The sequence below is a fragment of the Harpia harpyja genome, chromosome 3 (genome assembly GCF_026419915.1).
Source record: "Harpia harpyja isolate bHarHar1 chromosome 3, bHarHar1 primary haplotype, whole genome shotgun sequence".
Classification (NCBI taxonomy): Eukaryota; Metazoa; Chordata; class Aves; order Accipitriformes; family Accipitridae; genus Harpia; species Harpia harpyja.
The window spans coordinates 60,129,123-60,149,906 of record NC_068942.1 but is presented as its reverse complement, the minus strand read 5'-3'; the positions used below and the strand labels follow the sequence as shown (position 1 = coordinate 60,149,906).

Here is a 20,784-nt window from a genome sequence, read left to right as displayed (position 1 = left end):
ATGAGCTTAATGGCATTTCTGAATCCTAATTCCTATTTTTATAAAGATTTATTGAGAAAAAAGTCACTCTAGTCTACTTGTTACAGAAAAAATTCAGAAGACTATAAATTACTTCTTTCAAAGCTAAGTTGAGGGAGGACAGCGTACCATCTATCCAGGTAATGAATACTTTAGTCTTAATTTTCATTTTCAGAAAGAAAAATAAGTGGAGATGTGGCACCATTGTAGTTGCGTTTCAGGTAGCAAGAGGTAAATGTGATTCAGTTTTCACAGCACAGTAACTGAACTCTGTAGTGAGTCTCAGATGGAATGTATTTACCTCGAAAGGTATTGATGCCACTGCCACTTATACTGGTAAGCTTTTCTCAGTGCAGCAGTGTTTCAGGCAGACATCCACTTAAGGGATAAGTTGCTCACATTTTTTCTTTGCTACCCAGCTTTTGGGGCTTTGCACATAACATGGGTTGCAATTCCAGATTTTTGGAAATAACTTGGAAAAATATTAAATTTTGTGTCGCAGAACACTTAAATTGTATTTCTCCAATTCTGCTGTCAGGCATTTTCTGTATTTCCTTCCTTATCTTTTTTTTTTTCTATGCTTGTTTTTCTTCATACTCATTCTTCCTCCTAAACAAAGGCATAAGCTGTACTGTAAAATTAGATATTCCAGTTCCCATCTGTTATTTATGAATGTGGCTCCATTTCTGTACAAGATTCATACTATTTTTTTTTTCTTTTTATTGCTTCTAATTAATTGCTTTTGCTGCAAAATAAATTTGTACCTGGGGTGTTTGTTTGGAGCCACAAGAGGGCATCAGATATTAAATGGTGACTCGGACTTGTTAAAAAATATCTTAGATCTCAAATACTAGGAAAGAAGTAACTTCCACGCTTTCAGTCATTGTCACATCATGGGAGGATGTGAGTGTATATCTACACGTGTATATGTGTGTGTGTATACACACACGCATATACTGAGAGAGAAAAGAGTGTTTGGTTGCAGGAGCTTTAGAAACTTTCTTAGCAAAATGAAATAATACAGTACTCTTATTTCTCTCATATTTGTAGAGCAAAAGTCCAAAATTAAAAATCACTGTAGCTTCTGGAAATACCTGGTAAAGAATTACCTTCCCTGGACTGTTAAAGCTTTTTTTAATATGCATATCCATCAACCTGCTGTCATACTAGTCTGTCCGGCAACATCTTTTGGAGTATTATGTGCAGATAAAATGTGGACTAGTTGGGCACAGCTTCCGGGACGGTGGCTACTTTTGCAAAGTTAAATCCAGGAAATCCAGGTTTTCTTGGAGTACAAATGCTTTCCCATGAAAGCAAATGAAAATGTTTAGCAACAGGTGATGAAGATTTCTTTTAAAATCACTTTTTTCACTGAGACCATCTGGTGAATTATTTGAGCTGTCTCAATAACTTGAAATCTGTATTTTAAAATATTTTACAGTATTTGTTTCTGTCCAATCTTACTTTAAAGTTTGGTAGGCACTGGACTTTGCTATATACTGAAGTTCCATGAATTAATGACATTTTAGGTGCTTCTGAATAAGCAGGTTTTTATTTGGAAAGTTTCCCCAGATCTATTCAACAACAATTTTAAAGGAAAAGACTGCTTGTATTGCTAGTATTAAAAATGGATATGGGGGGGGGAATCAAATACACTTCCTAGACTTTAAAGTCATTATTATAACTGATGTTAAAACTACTGAAGAAATATGGCATGTTCCAGTTTAAGGCTTATGACTCTGGATTATAAAAAGGATAATTATTGGAGAATCATCCAGCTTTGAATTTAAAGGCTAAAGATCTGAAAATATACATGCTTGGTGAGTTTTCCAGTAACTGATTACCTTTGTCACTGATGCTGTGAGGTCAAGAGGACTTGAGTTAATTCTTTTCAGGTTGTATTTAGTTTCATCTCTGGTTCTCATCACATTGATTATAGGACTCGACAGTCCATTAGGAAGAGTAGCCACACCAAAATATGTGTATATTTTATTGTGGAATCCAGATTGTAATGTTAAATGTTCAACTGTAATTGGGTAGCTGAAGGATTTCATAACTTTTACAAATAATTTTGAGTCTGACTTGATTGTTGAAATCTGGAAAACATTGCACAGAAGGGAGGTGACTATAGTAACAGAATTCGGACCCAGTGAGATAAATGTGGTGATCTCACTGCATGCAGCTGTGTTGGCTTTTTCTGCCCTTTTCTGCCCCTTTGCTAAACAAACAGCCTTACTGAATTTCCTACTAGGAGACAGATCTTCTACTCTGTGGAAGGCAAAGGGTGCAAGTAGGTAGGAACCTCTCGAAACAGAGCAAGAAAGAAGGGTTTCTTCATTAATGTATTATCTCTCAACTAACAAATATTTTAGCTAATGCTGTATATTAACTATGTTTGCCCACTTTGATATCTTGCATGTTCAGTGAAAAGCTCCATAGAGATACAAAAAATATTTAAATTTTTTTGCACATGTAAAATTTCTTTCTGTTACTGTTTTGTTTTGGGGCCTAATTATTATGTTTGAGTTTACAAGCCCCCAAAAGTTTGCTCTTCACTACCTTTGTCATTCTTAGTTCAGCTCCAAAAGATAGATTGATAGGAAATACTTCTAAATGTTTCTGGTGATACTAGTTCAGCATCATAAAATGTAGCTCTCATATTTAGAGTAAACAGTTTGCAAATAATTCTTTGGCTGAAAACTGAAAAACTCTATGGTAAATGCTGAAAATTAACAGAAAAGTAAATAAAAAATAAATCCCCCTTTTTAACATTTCAAATCTAGTGTCTCATTAGTCCTTTCTTTGGTACTGTGAAAGGTGCTAGAACAAAAGATAGACCATGTCAATTTGAAATGCTATTCCTCATCTAAACACAACAAATAAAATATTCATTTCCACTGTCTCCTCAGGATTTCTAGATGCCAAATCATGAAGACTTTCTTGCAGCTACAGAAAAGGAAGTTTTCAAATTACATAAATGAACATGTTTGATAAGTCTTTAACTCTCCCTGTGCTGCTTATATTAAACATTTGATGCTTCCAAATTCCCCCAGTAGCCATAATGCTCCTAGCACTGCTATCTTAACAAACTCTTCACTTGCTCGAATTGGAGGCAGAACATGCTTTGCAGCTACTGATTACTTTGGTTTGCTGTTACATGGCAAAACAAAGGTGCCTGGACACCTGAGCGGTTTCCTTCCTTGGGGAAAATGCCCAGTCTATGAATGGGAAATGAAGGTGATGACCTACCATGCTGGAAACAGCGCCTTTGTCCCAGAGCTATTGGTTTTAAACTAATCTTGCCATAACTGAGACATACAATTACACAAATCTCTCTTGACGTACAATCTTTCAGGCTTGCCTGTGTTGGCTGAAGCGAAGACCATTCACGTGCATCCACATGCGTACAAGGTAAGGAAGCTAAACAAGCAATCTTTTGGCACAATACATTCATTTTCTCTTACTGCTCTTTGTGTCGTGTCAATATCAACCCATGGGCTGAGGAGCATGCATCAGCAAACACTCCTGTGAGGCTGTACTTTGTGATATGGTGTAAAGAAGTATGTGAAGTACAGACTTACTTAATCATAGAAGCAGGTCCAGATGGGTAAAATACTCTGGAAGTGCTTCTGTGCATTTCTGAATTGGGCCTCTATTGGGATACCAGTAAGGGTTAAACCACACCTCCTCACTTCATTTAATACAATGAAATATATTTAATTCTGTTAACTGATTGAGTTAAATCTGCAGTAAAGCTTGCATGAGAATCGTTTTATTGGAATAAAATAGCATAATTAAGAGTTTCCCAAGATGTAATGAATTATTAATATCATTTTTATAATGAAATATTAACATCAAAAGCCCTAATAACCTGTCAAGTAGAAAGAACAAAAAGTCAGGTGATGTGTGTATTCAAAATAAATTAGAATCAGGATCATTCTAGCCTTTAGTTACTTGGTACATGTGTTTATAGTTATGATCTCACATGCTCTAACCCTGTAGATTCTCATCATAAATACATTTTTAACATTTCAGAATACCAGCAATAGAATATTGTATTTTAATCATTAATACGCAACATTATGTCATATCCTAGAAAATGGAAGGACATAATCTTTGTTCTTCAAACCCGAAGTATTTGACGTAGACAACCCAGACTCTCTAGAGTGTGTTTGACCCCCCCCCCCCCCCCCTTACTTTGCGGGCAAAAAAGTTCAAGTATGTTCCAAATTCTCTTTATATTGTATGAATAGCAGTTTTCAACCAGAAATCTAATGTACAATTATTCAAATGGAGTAATTTTGTTTCTGATTCTCTGATGTAATAGAAATATTTCAGTGGAAGGGACCTACAACATCCACCTAGTCCAACTGCCTGACTACTTCAGGGCTGACCAAAAGTGTAACAGGTATGTTACCTGCTTGTCCTTCCATTCTAGATCTTACTAGTAAAAGTATTTTGGAAGCAAAATGTAAAAATTTCTTACAAGTCCAAATAGAATAATGATATTAAACAGAGCTGTCTGATGCTGTGGTACTGGTGTAATAACTTTGATGGAATAAATACTTTAAGACAATCAAATGTTCTAAGTCCCACACACCACACACACATCCATATTTTAAAAGGATGTTGAATACATGAGCTTCAATTTACTTAATATCAGAAAAAGTAATCGGTGCTAGAGCCAGCTTATGCCTGTTAATCAATCTACATAAAAGAGAGAAAAGCGCTAAAAAAGCAATACGTTATATGCAAGCCTTTTTCCTTTAATGATTTTTTTTTTTTTTAAATGAAGACACATCCTTCATCCCTCAACCTTTAAATCATCTAAAGGCTATCAGTAAACACGCTTGGGGGTGAAAAGGACAGCAAAGAAGGAAAAGATTACTTATATTTCTGGCGCTGAGTCTCAGTTACAACCTGATTGATGAAATTTCATGCTGCGTGCTTCAGCAATGCAAGATATGGCAACTGCTGCCACTGGACTGTTTGTGATGGCATTTGTAGCTGCCCTTGTGACTACAGGCTCATAGTGCTGTTGTGAAAAGTTACTCTGTAATGGCTGATCCTGATGCTATTGTTCAGAAAACAAACGAGGAAAAAAGAAAAAGAAATGGGGTTCAGGACTTGACCAAAACCAGGAAAGGATTGATGGCATTGGAGCCTTTTCCTAGTCACAGGATCCCTCCCAGGCCAGTACATCAGAGGTCAGGGATGTTATTCTGGATCCTGGATTTATTAAACATGGGGAAGATAGAAGGACACAATTGGAAAACTAATCTGTAGTTCTTTTGGCTCATAAAATAATTATGAGGAGAAACAAAGACACCAGTTGTACCTGAGCAGAACTATCCTGTGTCCTTGTAGCTAACCTTGACACATGTAAATGAGTAGGGCTACCAGCCTAAATCCGTCTTGGCCCATGGGCAGTATATGCAACTAAACATATTTTTTACGACTAGCTGTGTTTGGGAAACCAACGTTTTACACTGCTGGATCTGCAAATACTGTTTGGAAACGTTCGAGTTGTGCGTTATTCTCTCCCAACCACCTCTAGTTGGCACTCGTGTTAACGTTTTGTGCCAGAGGATATTCCTCCCCCCCCCCCCCCCCCCCCCAACTCGTGTCACAGGGGGGCTTTGGGGTTTTGTTTGAGTGGCGGTGTACTTTTTAATGCATGTCCCCAGATGAGTCTGTACCAATAGTAAACCTTCAGACCTCTTTGAAAGCTCCTTCAGGACAAAATCAGGTATGCTAAACTGCCAAGCGTAACATCAGTCACCATAATTGCGTGGTTACCTTGCACTCTTCATTTGAGATTTTCCCAGTGTTTTACAAGAGCACTTTAAAAACCGTTAGTTCACCTGGAGAAGAGTTAAACTTGTGTAATTTTTTTATTTTTACAGTCAGTCCCCAGTACTAATTAAGGCTGTTACGATCATGTTTAATGCAAATGTTAAGGTTATTAAGATTTCTCAGCTTGCAAGGTTCAATTTTCTAGGAAGCTCTTCGGTGACTTGATACTTCCTCAGCTCTCCAGAGTCATCCTCTGCATCTGGGGGTGGGTGTACATGTACGCACCTGTGCTCACGGTCCTATGTGTGATGCACATGTTCATGTCCTATAACTTGCCTTTCATCAGAAGCCTTGAAATTTTAGTGGGGTTAGAAAATAAAGCCTCCATAAAGACACTTGCGTATGCAAATGGCAATCTGGAATCTTTAAAGGCAGAAATAAGATTAATGTCATGGATTTATATTATTAGGTCTGTAATACTACTCCAACTTAACAGCTTAAAAGCAATTTAGTTCACGGACGTTGCAGTTAACTTTATTAGTCCTGACTAATACTTAACGGGGGGATATTTGCCGACCTGTGAAATTCGTCAGGGTCTCACGAAAGAACGGAGACACCTATTAATTCGTATTAGAAGTGGGCATGCACAATCATGAGTTACAAATAAGCAGTGTCATATTTAAGCATTTAGGAGTGCCGGTCGAATGGCCCCGAGCAGAAGGATTTTTTGTATTACGTTTTTTATCTGCACGTTTCTATTATTTTTGCCCTCCTGTACGAGGCGGCCACCCGGCAGGCTGGAACTCCTACTTCAAAGCGTATTTAAACGGATCCAGTCCGGGAGCAAGGAGACAAACACCTGCCTCAGCCCTTCGACCGCCGCCTTGCCGCAGGCTGAACCCCCTGCTCCCCGCCGACCTCGGCGGCGGCGGCCGCCGCCGCTCGCCCGGGGACCGGCCCGGGGCGGGGCGCCACGCCCCCGGCCAATGCGGCGGCGCCGCCGCCCCCCCGCGCCGCCGGGGAGCGCCCAATGGCGGCGGCCCCGCGTTGCCGCTGCCCCGGGGCGGCGGGGGGGGGCGGGCCGGGGCCGCGCCGCCGCCTCCCCTCAGCGCGCTGTCCGCCAGCGCGGGCGGCGGCACCGTGGGCCCGCGAGCGCCGCGCCCGCCGCCGGCAGGTAGGTCCGCGGGGCGAGGCGGGGTGGGGAGCGGCCGCGGAGCCGGCAGCGAGGCGGGGGGGGGGGGGGGTGAAGAGCCGCCCGGCCGGCCCCCGCCGGGGACGGGGGCGCGCGCCCCCGCGCTCTGCCTTTCCTGCCAGCCAAGGAGGGGGCACGGCGGGTCGGGCTTCGCGGGCAGAGCTGGCGCAGAGGCAGGCGCAGGAGGTCCGGAGAGCGGAGCCGGGGAAACCGAAGCGGACGGCAGGTGGCCCTGCCGGCGGAGCTGGGGCTGCTGCCCTCCCCTCGGGGCGTCGCGGCCGCTTTACCCCCTCTGCGGCGCGGAGGAGGGGCCGTGCTGGGCTGCGCGCCCTGACGGAGCCGAAGTTTCCCCGCCGCGCTCCAGCCCCCTTCCCTGGCCCGGGCTCACGGCACCGCTCCTAGCCGCGACCATCTGGACCGTGTTTCAACCTGTTCCCCCTCGGTCCGTACGCCCTCCTCCGCGGCTGCTGCCGAGGAAGGCTGTTTGAGACAGGCAGCCTAGCGACCCCCCAGCCATCCTCTCCCAAACGAGTGCTCGCCTCTGTTACACTCGTCACAATGCACGCTGTGTTTCTGCGCGAGCGCCGGCGGTTTATTGCTCTGCGTCTGCGGAAGGGTTAATGAGTCAGTAACAGCAGCATGTGGAAGCTGCTTGTATCCACCTACCCCTCAGCTGCTCTGTGCAATTACTCATGTTTTGGATTTTTCCTTTCTGGAGTCTACCGAATTGTGCTGCTTTTGAAATGTTTTTCTGCGGTTCAGATACTGTAAGGCAAAGAAAAATCGCCACTCATCTTTCTGTCGTCTCCTTTGAATACGCTACGTAAATTATAGGTTAAAAAAGCTCAAACTGCATACTTCCATGCAAAGTGGATTTTTACGTTGATGTAGGACTGGACAGCCCCTTCCCCGCACATTTGCCTACTTCATGTGTTGAGTATCCTTTCTGTACTGCAGCTCTGCTTTTCTCTCTTGATTGTTAATTGTGTTGTTGACTAATTGGCTGTAATCAGAATCAACTTTTCTGATTTTTTTTTTTCCCATGGTTTAATCCTTTTTGAGATTAAAGTTTTTCAGGGACAAGTTAAAAAAAAATGCTCCGCTGCTTGATTAGATCAGGCGATGCTTTACAGCTCACGTCTTCCCTTACTTAGTTGCACCTTTGGCTGGGAATTATCCTTGAATAACTTCACAGTGTTGGTTTGAGGGCATTTTTAGTATTGTCAAGGCAAAAATTTGGCAAACATTGGCGTTTCTTTACTTCTGAATCAGCTATGAATCATTCTTGTCTTCTGTGAGATGCGTGTTTTGTAAACTTACTAGTTTGGGCGAGTAAATTTCAAACTACAGGTTGATGGCAAAATGCTTGTGTTCACTAATTGTGCCCGAGGTGACTGAAACATACCTTTGTGTTACACAGACAAGTGAGCTCTGGACTTTGCCTTAATATTTTACAGATAAACAGATTTCTGTTAGTAAATGAAGTTTGTGTTACCACAAAGAAGCTTGAAAAACAGTTTTCCCCATCTCCAGTGAGATGTATTACGTGGGATTATGCAACGCATATGACTTTCCTAAATACTTAGTTTCCAAATGGCTAGGTTCTCTCTTCTGCAAGAATTTTTAGATTTGATTGGTTATAACATAAAGCAGTATTCGCTATGAATTACATTTACTCTGTTACATCATGCTTTTGTCAGGTAAATCTTTGACTTTTTCTGTATAACATTAAAGGCTTTTCATGATATTCCTATGGAGATCTCAAGTACAAAGCAAGTAGCAGTAACTCCCAAGCAGATTTAACATATCATTTTCCTTAGATATAGGAATACAGCTGGCAACTTTAGTGATCGCTGCACTTTTATAGTTATAGCTTTTAAATTATTTTTAAAATATGAATGCCATCAAGAGCATGACCATTAAACTTTGCAATAAGAGAAAAGGTCAGATTTTTTTTTCTCTCACACATTGCACTGTATCTCGGTTCTGACTAGCTGTACTCTCTTATGATTCATATCCCTAATTATCATTAAGGACTTAACAGCATACCTTGGTCTTTAACTGCAGATCTCTCCTTTACACGAGTTCCTTGGATCCCTCATTACATTAGTGGCGTAATGAATACTCTGCTGTGTGGTTGGTTTAGATAACAATCCAAGGGACATGAGGCAAAAAAGCAACAGCTACATCTCAATAGTGGCCGACTCCCCCTCTCAAGTCCTTGTTTGTGCTACCTTGCCAGCTATCTTGTTAAGAACTGGCAGCTGGTACAGTTCTCTGGTTGAGAAACCCAGACTGTGTGGGGGTTAAAACCATATTGTGAGTGGGCTAAATAAATCATGTTTATAGAGTCCTTAATTTTCAGCTATCTCAAGGCTGGCATCCGCAAATGAAGATGAGAAATGGTATCTATGTGTGTTATAAATCTCTCAAGATGTTCTGCTCTGCAAGGCTTCTGTTGCCCCTGTTGTAGAAGTAGTGACTTTTCCAGTCAGTGAGGCAGTTGCCAAGGTGGCATCAGCTACAAGATTGTGGCTTGTGGATTCTCCTGCTCTGACACTTTGCTCCCGGTAGTACCCTTTCTTCATGCAGCTTTTAACCCAAGTAATGCGCTGAGGCTTTGTGCAAAGCACCTGTCATGATCTTTGCCAATAAACTAACAGAATAAGTGAATTTTGAATTGTTGAAAAGCCCTGTTCTTAAAGGCAGGCTGAAAGTAAAGGTTTTAGCCTCAGAAGCTTTGCAACAATGTTGGCTTTCTCTTTGAAAGTTGGAAAGGTAAAAAAAAAAATCAGCAGGAAATAGGCTATAGAACTATAAGGGCTCATGTGGTGGAGGCAATCTTCTAATGTCATTTTGGCCATCTGAAAGTTGGATGTATCTAAGCTAATCACTTAAGCTTAGTCTGCAGTCAGCTAGGAAAGGAGAGCCTTCAGAAGGCAATTCTTGGGCAATTTGTCTGAAACGTTAGTTGCATTAAAAAAAAAAAAATCCATAAAGTACTCAGTGGCAAAACTAGATTTTTTTTTTGTCCTCTGATTTCTTAATACATTTTCTTTGGAGTCTAACCATGCTGGATGGTTTCTTAAAGGATTGCAAGTTCTGCTAATGGATGTAATAGCTTCACAAGTGGTTAACCTCAAGGAAGGAATGCCCGTCTTTGTATGCGTTGGGTATGAGCATGTGTTGTCTTCAGGACTGTGGCTGTAATTGTGACCAGATGAATTTGAGTCCTAGGAAATACAACTAGAAGCCTTACGGCTCAGCTCATACATCTGGAAACATTAGGGGTTAAATCTTTGCTGCTTGTAGATGGTGAAAGTCCTGCCAGGACCTTAAACCGGGCCAGGAATCTATCTGAAGGTGTGTATATGGGTAAGATTGCTTCCCAGGTAGGACTTGTGAATCCCCTATTGACTTCTGCAATCAATTTTCACTCTCCTTTAAATGTGCAAATAAGGTGAATGGTGTGGAAGGTCCTTTTTCTTTCAAAACTGAAGGGTGTAAAATTTCAGAGATTCAGACTGAAAAAATTGAGAAAATGCAGTCCTGTGGAGATACCAGGGGACAGGCATCAGGGTTCCAGGATTCCCTTCTTTTCTGAAAAACTATGAATGCAATACATTAGTGCACTAGTTAGAGCAGGAATGTACTTTTGAAATGGATGTCCTGATCATCGGCACTTAATGCACTTCAATTTGCATCTTAGAGCACATAAACTGATTTTGTTTGGGATAAAACTGAGTCAGAAGAACTCCAGGAGCTCATTTAATGTACTCCAAGTGCTAATGCAAATTCAGTCTACAGGATCAGATTGGAGATAATTGGAAGTAAAAGCTGCAAAAAAGTAGTGTGAAAGCTATGCCCTTAATGCCAAGTATTTCACCCTGCAGCTGTGCTCCTATTGGTAAGGTTTTGCGCTGCCTGCTAGTGTAAACTTAGTGACAAACTTGTTAACCAATTTTTTAAATGTAGCATAATGTTCAGTGTATCTTTACAGAAAAAATACAAGGGAAAATATAAACATCATAGCATAATGTTAAAAAAGTAAGAGAAGACATGAGTGTGTGTCCCCCTTAGATAACTATAGAAACAAATAGTGCTTTATTAATAGAAAATAGTCTTAAAGGAAGTAGGTTACTGAAATGCATAAGTTTCTTAAACATTAGTTCTATAGAGATACAGCTGGTGAAAGGGAGCCATAAAATTAAAGAGCTTTTGCTCTCACCCTTACTGAAAATCCTTCAATAAGTACTTTTCTGACAGAAAATATTTCCTAAAATGTTGAAAGTATTTTCTCAGCAGTGATATATTAAGGTTAATCAGTTCACTGCAGTGACATGCCTAGAAATATGCGTAAGACTTCCTTGAAGTTCACATTTTTATTTATTGGAAGAGGTCATGCTATAGGAACGTCTTGATTAGTTGTGCCATTACTTCAAATCAGCACTTGGTGATTTCATCTCGTGTCACTCAGGGGCATTCATATAAAATGAGAAATAAGTCTCTGAGTAACAAACCACTGCTGAAGTGCCTCTTGTTCATTCTTTGCAGCGTAAGGGAGTTGTTCTGTGTTTGATACTGACAGGGAAGGTGGGATGGACAGATTGTGATCCAACTGATATGTTTTATTGTATAGAGTCATTTATCTTGAATATTAAATGTGGTTTTTAAGCTTTGTTGCAGACATTTCCCTCTAGGAAGACAGAACTAAGTGAACGAGTCCTAAAAGAAACAAATAGCAGCTCTAGAAGTAATGAAGCAGGGAGCCAAAAAGCAGCATGGAAAAAAACCTGAAAGTGTGTGTGTGTAGGTTACTTAGTTATAACAATAAATACCTGTATAGAAGACCTGTGTGATCAGGAGTGTGTATTGTAGAGTTTGGGGAATTAGTCTGACTCCCTGGAAGAGGGGAGGATCTACACTAACACAGCGTATCTGTGAAAAGGGAATGGAGTATTGGTACAACATTATTTTTGGCTGTGATTCAGTTGCCTTAATTTAGGTGTGAAAAAGACATGCAAGCCTAAGTTAGTTGCCATAGTCTTTCTGAAGGGGGATTCACCTTGTTTGAAAATAGATCAGATGAAAGATCCTCTGGAGGTGTTGTGTTCCTTCTATTGACTATAAACAGAGCATCAGGTGACTATCTCAGATGTCTAACTAGGCATCTGGGGTTAAATGAGACGTGATTCATCTTGCTTTATTAAGGTAACTGAAATAAATGTCTCGGCACAATTCCTTTGGCTTGAAACAGAAGACAGAGCTGACCGGTATGCTTCAGGATCCTATGAAGGTGCTCTAGTAGTACAGAACTATCCTAATATTCAAAGAGCAGGCAGTGTGCTCCAGAGCTGAGATTCAAAGCAGAGCTCTTGGTCCAAGAGCAGCAGACCTTCCTGGTGAGCTGGAGAGAAAGGATGTCTTTTTGCTGAGCTGTGTTTCTTGTTTCATTACACTCTTTTAGGCCAAGTTTTAGTTGGCATTTATAGACATGAATATTTATAGAAACTAATTCTCTCTGTGGGCTCTTGGGTTTGCCAGCTGTGAAATGAAATGAGAGAATTATCTTTAATTTACTTTTGAAAATGGGGGTGGGTATACAATATAGGAATTTTGTTCTCTTGCTATCTGAACCAGGGGCCTCTTGTGAACAGAAGGTACCATTTTGCAGAACTGCATGGTGGTTTTGTGGTTGTGGGGGTGATCGAAATGCATGGAAAAAGCACTACTAAGCATTTTTGAAGAGAAAAAGTATTACTAGCTGCATAAATGAAACTTGAGCTGGTCAAGCTCCACAGCACAAGGCCAGTTTATTTTCTAATAAAGTAGTTTCAATGGAACAGCTGTAGGGAAGAATTTCGCCTATGAAGTTTAATGATTAGTTGCTGTTTAATTGCTAGCTGCTCCTGAGGTCAGAAACTTGCCACCAGAAATGCTTCTTTCGCTCTGATCCTTCCTATGTTGTTTCCAGTTCACCGGAGTTCAAATATTTACCTGTCTAAAAATTATATCCCATATATAAAAATTATATATGGTGGAAACTTCAGGTGCGTGTTCCTAAATCTCATTCCAAATTATAAGGTATGTGAGTTCAGCATGAGGAATAAGATCTCAGCTGATAGGTGCGTGGATTTTTTGGAGGGTATTCACTGCCAGAATCTCAAATGTCACTGAAGGGGATAAAACTGAGGTAGAATAGATTGGGCAGATCTGGGCTTTCCCCTCCTAAATAACTCATCTCTGACCTCTGCAATTTAATTGCCCAAGTCTCTCTGAATGGAGGCAGCTGTATTAGTTTACCACACTACATGTGTGGTCAGAGTCTGGCACCAGCATTCACTTTTTTTCCAGAAAAGACTGCAAATTCTCCCTGTATTCAAACCAGGCTACTGATATTCATATGCTTGGAGCTAAGACTGGTTGGGAGTGGCCACAGACCTTTGGGAGCTGCAGCTCCAAACAGCTGTATTAAGCTCTTCAGTGACACTGAAACAGGCACTAACTTTCAAGTGATAATCCCTTCTCTTCAGGAAGTTTGTCTTGAAAAAAACCTGAAATTCTTCTAATTCTGCTTATTTTCAGTAGTTTGTAACATGCTTTTGTTTGTATCTGTGTGACTTATGCTGGTGTCAAATTTACAACTCTGCCACAGTGAGTCACTGCCAGTCTTGGTAACAGAAACAAAGAGTCCCAGTCCCTTTGTGGGTCTGTGCCTTTACGAAAGAGGGAGGTAAATATCTCAAATATTTTAAAATCTACTTGTCTGCATCCCATTTCCAAAACTTGTCCGCAGGGTAAGGCAGTCTTTGCCAAAGATTACCTGGACTCAGCTCCCCCAGAGCTGGCAAGGGAGCTGTAATGCTGCATTAACGTTGCTGTGAACTGGTATTTCCACACATCATAATGCTGTGCAACTGAGATGTATCATGGGCTGAGGAGCAGAATAACCATGGTCACTTATGGCTACGTGAGGTTGGGTGCGGAGGTGGGGTGACCTGACTGCATTAATTCCATTTCCAGAGCAGGCTCAGTAAGAGCCGTGCTGTCAAACACACAGTGCTGCTGGTAGTGTTACCTAAGAGGGGTTGCATAGAGGAGGATATTCAGATTCCAAACCTTTTAATGAAAAAAGGCCTTGCCGGTATTATCTGAGTGCCCAGCATCCATCTCTGTGTCTGCAGTGTTTTATGTTGATTTTTCAACGCAGTAAGTGAAGTCTTCATAAAGTTCTTTCTGCTTTGTTTTCCTGACTAGACTCCAGAGTCTTCAAGGCAACAGTAACCCTGTCTTAAACTTCTGGGGGCTTGGGTGGGAAGGGAGTGTTGGGGGTTTTTTGGTGGGTTTTGGTTTTGTGTTTTGTTGGGGTTTTTTTACACTGTTGCTTTACTAAAGCACATGGATAACACAAAACAGGTCATGCACAAAGCAGTCTTGATGCCTTCCTTTAAAAAAAATTACCTTTGGGTTATACAATGTCTGACAGCACCCAGAAATGTAACATTAATGAAATTCTTGTCTAAAAATTTGGGAGGCAAAATATTGCATTACCCAAGTCCAGTTGAGAGCTGCGTATGTTCATGACTTCATTTGTCTTAACCATCTTACTCTTTTAGTTTCTGCATGCATCATTTGAAAGTGTAGGTAAATAGAGCATACTTCTAGATATATAGAATGGCTGGCCACCTAATGCAGTTAAACTTTACATGATTTAATGGTAAAGCAATTGTCTGCTATTTGAAACTGAAGAGTTAGTTGTCTAAGAAGGAAAGAATAGTGAAATGTCTCACTGTAGGGTTTTTTTTCTTCTTTCTTCTTTCTTTTTTTTTTGAGAGTATTGGTTTGGTGTAGCCAGCTAAAGTATTCTATATCCTCAAAACATGGAATTTTGAAAGATCAAATCACATTCCTATTTCTGTGTGAAAACTGGAGATTTTTTTCATGCACCTATAAATAGCAGTTTGTTTAGTTTTAGATTTTGTGTACCATGTGCAAGTACATATACCTACAGAGCTTGTCTACCACTGGCTCAAGCCAGGCATACAAGGAGCTGCCATTGCAGAAGCTTCCCCAGCAAACAGTTTGGTCTACGGGGAACCTTCTCCCCAGGGTGTCTGCACGGCTCTGTCAGTGTACCTGATGTGCAGTGCTCCCTGCTATTCCAGTTTTGAGAGTTTACTTTGATAATAATGCCCCAACCATTGAGTGATTAGCCATTGTCCACGTCTTTTTTTTTTTTACTCTTAATCATTCTGTTTTATGATCTGCCGGTTGATAGCCTCGCAAATGCATTGGTGCAACAACTGTTTGTTTGAGCCATGCCAAGCACTGTGAAACCAGGGACGGTGACACACTCTGTGGGAGCCGATTCATATGAATTTCTATGTATAATACTGCATATTTGTCAACACCCTGAATGCTTCGTAACTGGGCATTTGTGTCAGATTAAAAGACGAGCATCTCGTGGAAGCCATACAATAATGTTGGTAATTAACTATTTGATGCTATTAAGCATGAAGTGCAACTGGTCCTTCTTCCTGCTGTTGATACTCAGACTTGCAGTGGCTCCTCTTGTAGCTTCCTCAGCAAAATACCTAGTGTAATAAAATACGAGTGATTTGCTGCCTCCGTATGCCACAGGGGTCTGCCTCTCACCGTGTACCCCTGCAGCACTTACGTGATCTCATGTAGATAGATGGCAATGTATCTTGGATTCCTCTTCTGGAATGCACAAGGTTGCCTGCTGTCTCATAGGCACAGCTAACTATCAAAGGGGTGGTACTAAAAAGATGAGCAGCAGCTGCTCGCTGTACCAGACAACACCAAAGCTTTGGTAGTTAGAAAGCAGAGTATTCTGAACTTCATTTTCAGCAAAGGGCTCTACCCCTTTGCACCAGAGGAAAGCCCTCTCTTGTGTTTGTGTTCTGTTCCCAGTTAACTTCCAGAGATGAGTAAGCACACTCAGGAATGAATATTACCTCTACTGTCATTTTACTAATCCTACTCTCTAGGTGTGGACCTGCTGACAGAGATACTACAAAACAGGTTCTTTTTTTTCTCCCCCCGAAACATCTTTTATTTTTACTAACACCACTTATTAGTGTGTGTTAGTAAAAACAAACAAAAAACCCAATAAACCCAAAACCAAACAACAAAAAGTGAAAGATTTTTCTCATACCCTCTGTTCTATATCATGCTAGTATACCATGCATTCTTATTTCATGTTTTGACAATTAGACAAATACAATTAGACACAAATGTATTAGACAACAGTGTTGCAAACTTACTATTTTGTACTGTGTATGAATTTGAGTTGTCAAGATCTTTGTTTCTACTTCATACATAGTTTTTTGTAATAGTGTATAAAATACTGGATCCCTTTAAATCTTTGCTCAAGCATGGTTTTTTTCTGGAGTTGCTTTTCATTCTCTTGAAACAGGAGTAGTCATGCTAAACAAACAGCACCATCAGGTCTAATGGGCCTATATTTAGAGTGTCTAAAATAGAGAGTGACAACAAGCATGATATTTGTGGGTTGCCCTGAAGGGCTGCAGTGTCCTGGCATCACACTAAGTTGCATAATATCAGTTGACTCTCCAGACACTGGAAACGAGGAAAGACCAGTTGGATCATCCAAGGAATTTTCTGCCAGGGCAGGCTTGTTCCCTGTGATACCTCTTGCAGAGTATTATTTTTTGTCTGGCTTTAAATAATCAAGCAGGATTCCTTAAACTGGGAGACAGCTTCACATTTTAAGGTTGCCTTTATATATAACCATCAAGCAGGATCTCCCTTATAATGGAAATCCCTTTTTAAACTTTTCCTTGGAAAGGTGTTACTGATACAGCTTACAAGTTACAAAAGATGTTACACAGAAGTACAGTTATATAGAAGTTATATATATATAGTTGTCAGTTATATGGAAATACAGAGAAGGCTTGAACAGAAGATGGCTTTCTCGCTCAGTGTTCCCAATCTCCTTTCCAGCCAACACTCAGCACAGGAAAACTTCTTTGCTTTCTTTCAGGACTGCATCACTTCTTCAATGGTCCTTGTCTCCCTGATGCTTTCACAGTTGGATTCTGTGTTTTTCCCTCACTCTGAATCTGTTCTCCCATTCTGTGTGTATCACAGCTCAGCTAGATGAATGCCCATCCTCTCTGTAGGCATACAGCCTCCAGTGAAGCATCTCTGTCTACAGAATCCAGTTTCTCCCTTGTCTTGAATGTGGCTAGTGTTTGAGGGCTTGACTTACTTCTTTCTTGTTCAGGGTTTTGTTTTGGTTTGGTTTTTTCCTTCCCCCAGCTTTCTCAGTCCAAAATGAGTTTAGCTTATACTGATTGATGGCAACTAATTATGCCCACAATTTTCAGTAAAGATTTTTCACCTAACTTCTAGCATGAACTTAGTTGTAATTCAAAAGATAAAGCCCTGATTTCATTTGTGCAATTGAAACCAGTCCTGAGGCATGGGAAGAATTATGCTGGCTCTCCTTTTACTAATGGCGGCAGGATCAGGTTTTGAGTTGTATGATGAATACTGTGTGAATACTGGTTTAACCCCAGCCAGCAACTAAGCCCCACACAGCCGCTCGCTCACTCACCCATGGTGGGACGGGGGAGAGAATCAGAAGATTAAAAGCGAGAAAACTCGTGGGCTGAGATAAAGACAGTTTAATAGGTAAAGCAAAAGCCACGCACACAAGCAAAGCAAAACAAGGAATTAATTCACCACTTCCCATCGGCAGGCAGGTGTTCAGCCATCTCCAGGAAAGCAGGGCTCCAGCACACGTAACGGTTACTTGGGAAGACAAACGCCATCACTCTGAATGTCCCCCCCTTCCTTCTTCTTCCCCCAGCTTTATATGCTGAGCATGATGTCATATGGTCTGGAATATCCCTTTGGTCAGTTGGGGTCAGCTGTCCTGGCTGTGTCCCCTCCCAACTTCTTGTGCACCCCCAGCCTACTTGCTGGTGGTGTGATGTGAGAAGCAGAAAATGCCTCCACTCTGTGTAAGTGCTGCTCAGCAGTAATGAAAACATCTCGGCATTATCAGCACTGTTTTCAGCACAAATCCAAAACATAGCCCCATACTAGCTACTGTGAAGAAAATTAACTCTACCCCAGCCAAAAGCAGCACATACTGGTAAAGCAGTAATTTGGTGCAAGGCGTATAGGCAATGCTGGAATGTTAGCATACATTCAAGTCATACAAGCCAGGATGTGTGTTTACTAGAAGAGTGTTTATCATCCAGCACAATATTCCAGTAAACTTAGATTGCTTACTTGATTCCCTGTTTCTTTTTTTGTTAGTCCCAGTTTAGAAGAAGGATAGGTGCAGACAGGGCTTTGCGATCTGTGTTCACCTCTTGATGGCTGTCTTCAGTGATGACAGGCTGCAATGACGTAGTTGGTTCAAGGGTGATTAACTGTAGAACATTATGCTTTTTACATCAGTGAGATAACTTAAAACCCACACCTGATAATCATCACAACAGCAAGTAAAGTACAATAGCTTTTGGAAGGTTTGGTAAATGGAATACATCTGGCTAGCTTTTTTGTGCACAATTTAGACAGGAACATATGAAAGCATCAGTATCAGTTGTGCAAACCAGGGTGCCCAGTGGGAGCTTTCTTCTGAAAAACATTTTCCTTGTATGATTCACTTTTTCAGGTTTGAAAGAAGAAACCAGTTTTTAAACCCAGTTCCCTCCCCATACTATGGACTGGAACATCACTTACTATAGCATTATGTTGTGCAATAGTTGTGATTATTGCAAATTCACCATCCTAAAGCAGAGGAACTCTGGAACACATGTAATAGTCAGGTCTGGAAGTCTGGGATCGGGGTGCTGCTTTGGAGTTCTGCCTCATGGAGGCCTTGAGAAGACAAGGAAGAGTGGTAAGCACTGTGCACCTGCCTTTTCCTAAGGGGATGCTACCAACCTCTCCCCCTTACTGCATTTAGATTGCTTGTTGCCTACTGTTATTACCAACAGAACTTCATTGAACAAAGGAAAACCTGATCTGTAAAGTGATTCTGAATTAGTCTAGCCCTTGGGAAGTCAAACCCTTAAATTAACATTTCGTTTATTTCTTCTCCTATTTGTGCAATACTGACTGGGAAAAAAAAAAATCCCAGATTTCAGAGATGCAAATGTTCTGCTAAAGAAGTTGGCATGTTGCCTCTTTCCTGTGATCTTTTCCCAGTCTAGTTTTAAAGCACTGTTGCTCTATATAGTAAGAAAGCATTTGACTGATCTTTGCCTCAGATTCTAGTTTGAGTTAGAAGGCTGGCAGTTTGGGAAATTATCCTTCTAGTTTTAATGCAATTACATGACTGGAGGCTTCAGTTACACTTTGAATGTATTGTGGACCCATAGTGAGCTATATTTGAAGTCCTGAAATGTAGAGCTTCTACTTTCCCGATGTGACTGGGGATGTGAACTATCACTGCCAAACATTTTGTCTGGCATGCTCCCTTGGCTTCTGCCTGTTAGACATTACTTCCAATTGTAAAAAAAAAAAAAAAAAAAAAAAATTAGATTCCCATTCTTTTTCTGTATTTCTGCTCTTCTACGGTGCCTTTCTACATTTCTCAAGTTCTTGGGAGTACAAGTAATAGAGGAAAAGGTTGTACAATTTTCCTCCAGTATCAGGTTTTGAATCCCTCTAAACAGTATCTTGTCTGACTGGTTCTTGTTATGAGGCGTCCAGAACCCATGAAGTATTTCTAAGGTATGGCCTTCACAGAAGGAGAGAGACCATTGCCTTCTGAACTGCCTAAATGTCCTGGTACTGCCTGCAGGAGAGCATCTTAGGTGTTTTCTTTCTCTCTGGAAAACAGAGGAGCTTCTGTGGCAGATAAATTGTGGCATAGAGGAAACAGCAGCTGTTAACCTTTCAGATATTAGCCTTGACGCAAATATTCCTGAGGGAGATGCTTATGACTTTCTTACCAATGCAAGCCCTACAGGCTCTCTTCTCTTACTGTCAGGACATGTGAGCTTCCAGCAAAGCTGAGGTGTGTTTGTTGGCCATGGTTTTATGTGTGGTGGTTGGGTTCTTGTGGCCTAGAGAAAATAAGGGCATTCCAGGTCATCTCAGCTTTTACACTACTTCTGCCACTGACTTACAGTGTGGATTTAGACAGATCACTTCGTATCTATTGGAATAATTGGATATGGCCATTAATTAGTGTGGCTGCACTGTGTCCCACCACTGCTTTTCTGTCATCCAGCGTGACAGATGGCTCTAGTCATCTTCAGTATCACATTCTGCTTCACTCCATCTCTGTCTAAAATTGCCAGGGGACAATAGTAATGACCTACCTTGTAATGGCACAAAGTGGATTTGACCAGGCTCTGAGAACAGAGGACAATCAAGGCTCTTGTTACTGTTCACTTAGGTGTAATCTGTAACAGGCAAAGCCATCCCTGCTTCCAGAGAGGCTGCAGGAGTTTCACAAGGGATATCTGTTTGGCTCCCTTTGAGCCGTAATTTTTCCTTATATATTGAGAGCTTTCATATAAATGAGTGTTACATGCACCAGGTAGTAACTGAGCTTCTTAAGCTACATCTGAAGTCATGTAGGTCATATAATAGCATGTATGAATCAGAGCAAGTAAAACTGGTGTAAATTCTAAAACCTGGTGTTAGCAGGGATTTTCTTGGGGCAATTTATTAAGCTGGGAGAGCTGTATACATAGAGAAAATAGGATTGTTAGTACTAAGAATGCAATAATCAAATAACCAAATATGACTTTATTCTTGTCATC

General features: G+C 41.1%; 1 protein-coding gene across 1 annotated transcript in view; it reads left to right on the top strand.

The window, feature by feature from the left end:
- The first annotated feature begins 6,882 nt into the window (after positions 1-6,882).
- Positions 6,883-20,784, top strand: part of STON2 (stonin 2) — a 76,592-nt gene continuing 62,690 nt past the window's right edge. Inside the window, exon 1 of the mRNA XM_052782914.1 lies at positions 6,883-6,988. The gene's annotated coding sequence lies outside the window, so the exon portion shown is untranslated. The remainder of the gene's footprint in view (positions 6,989-20,784) is intronic.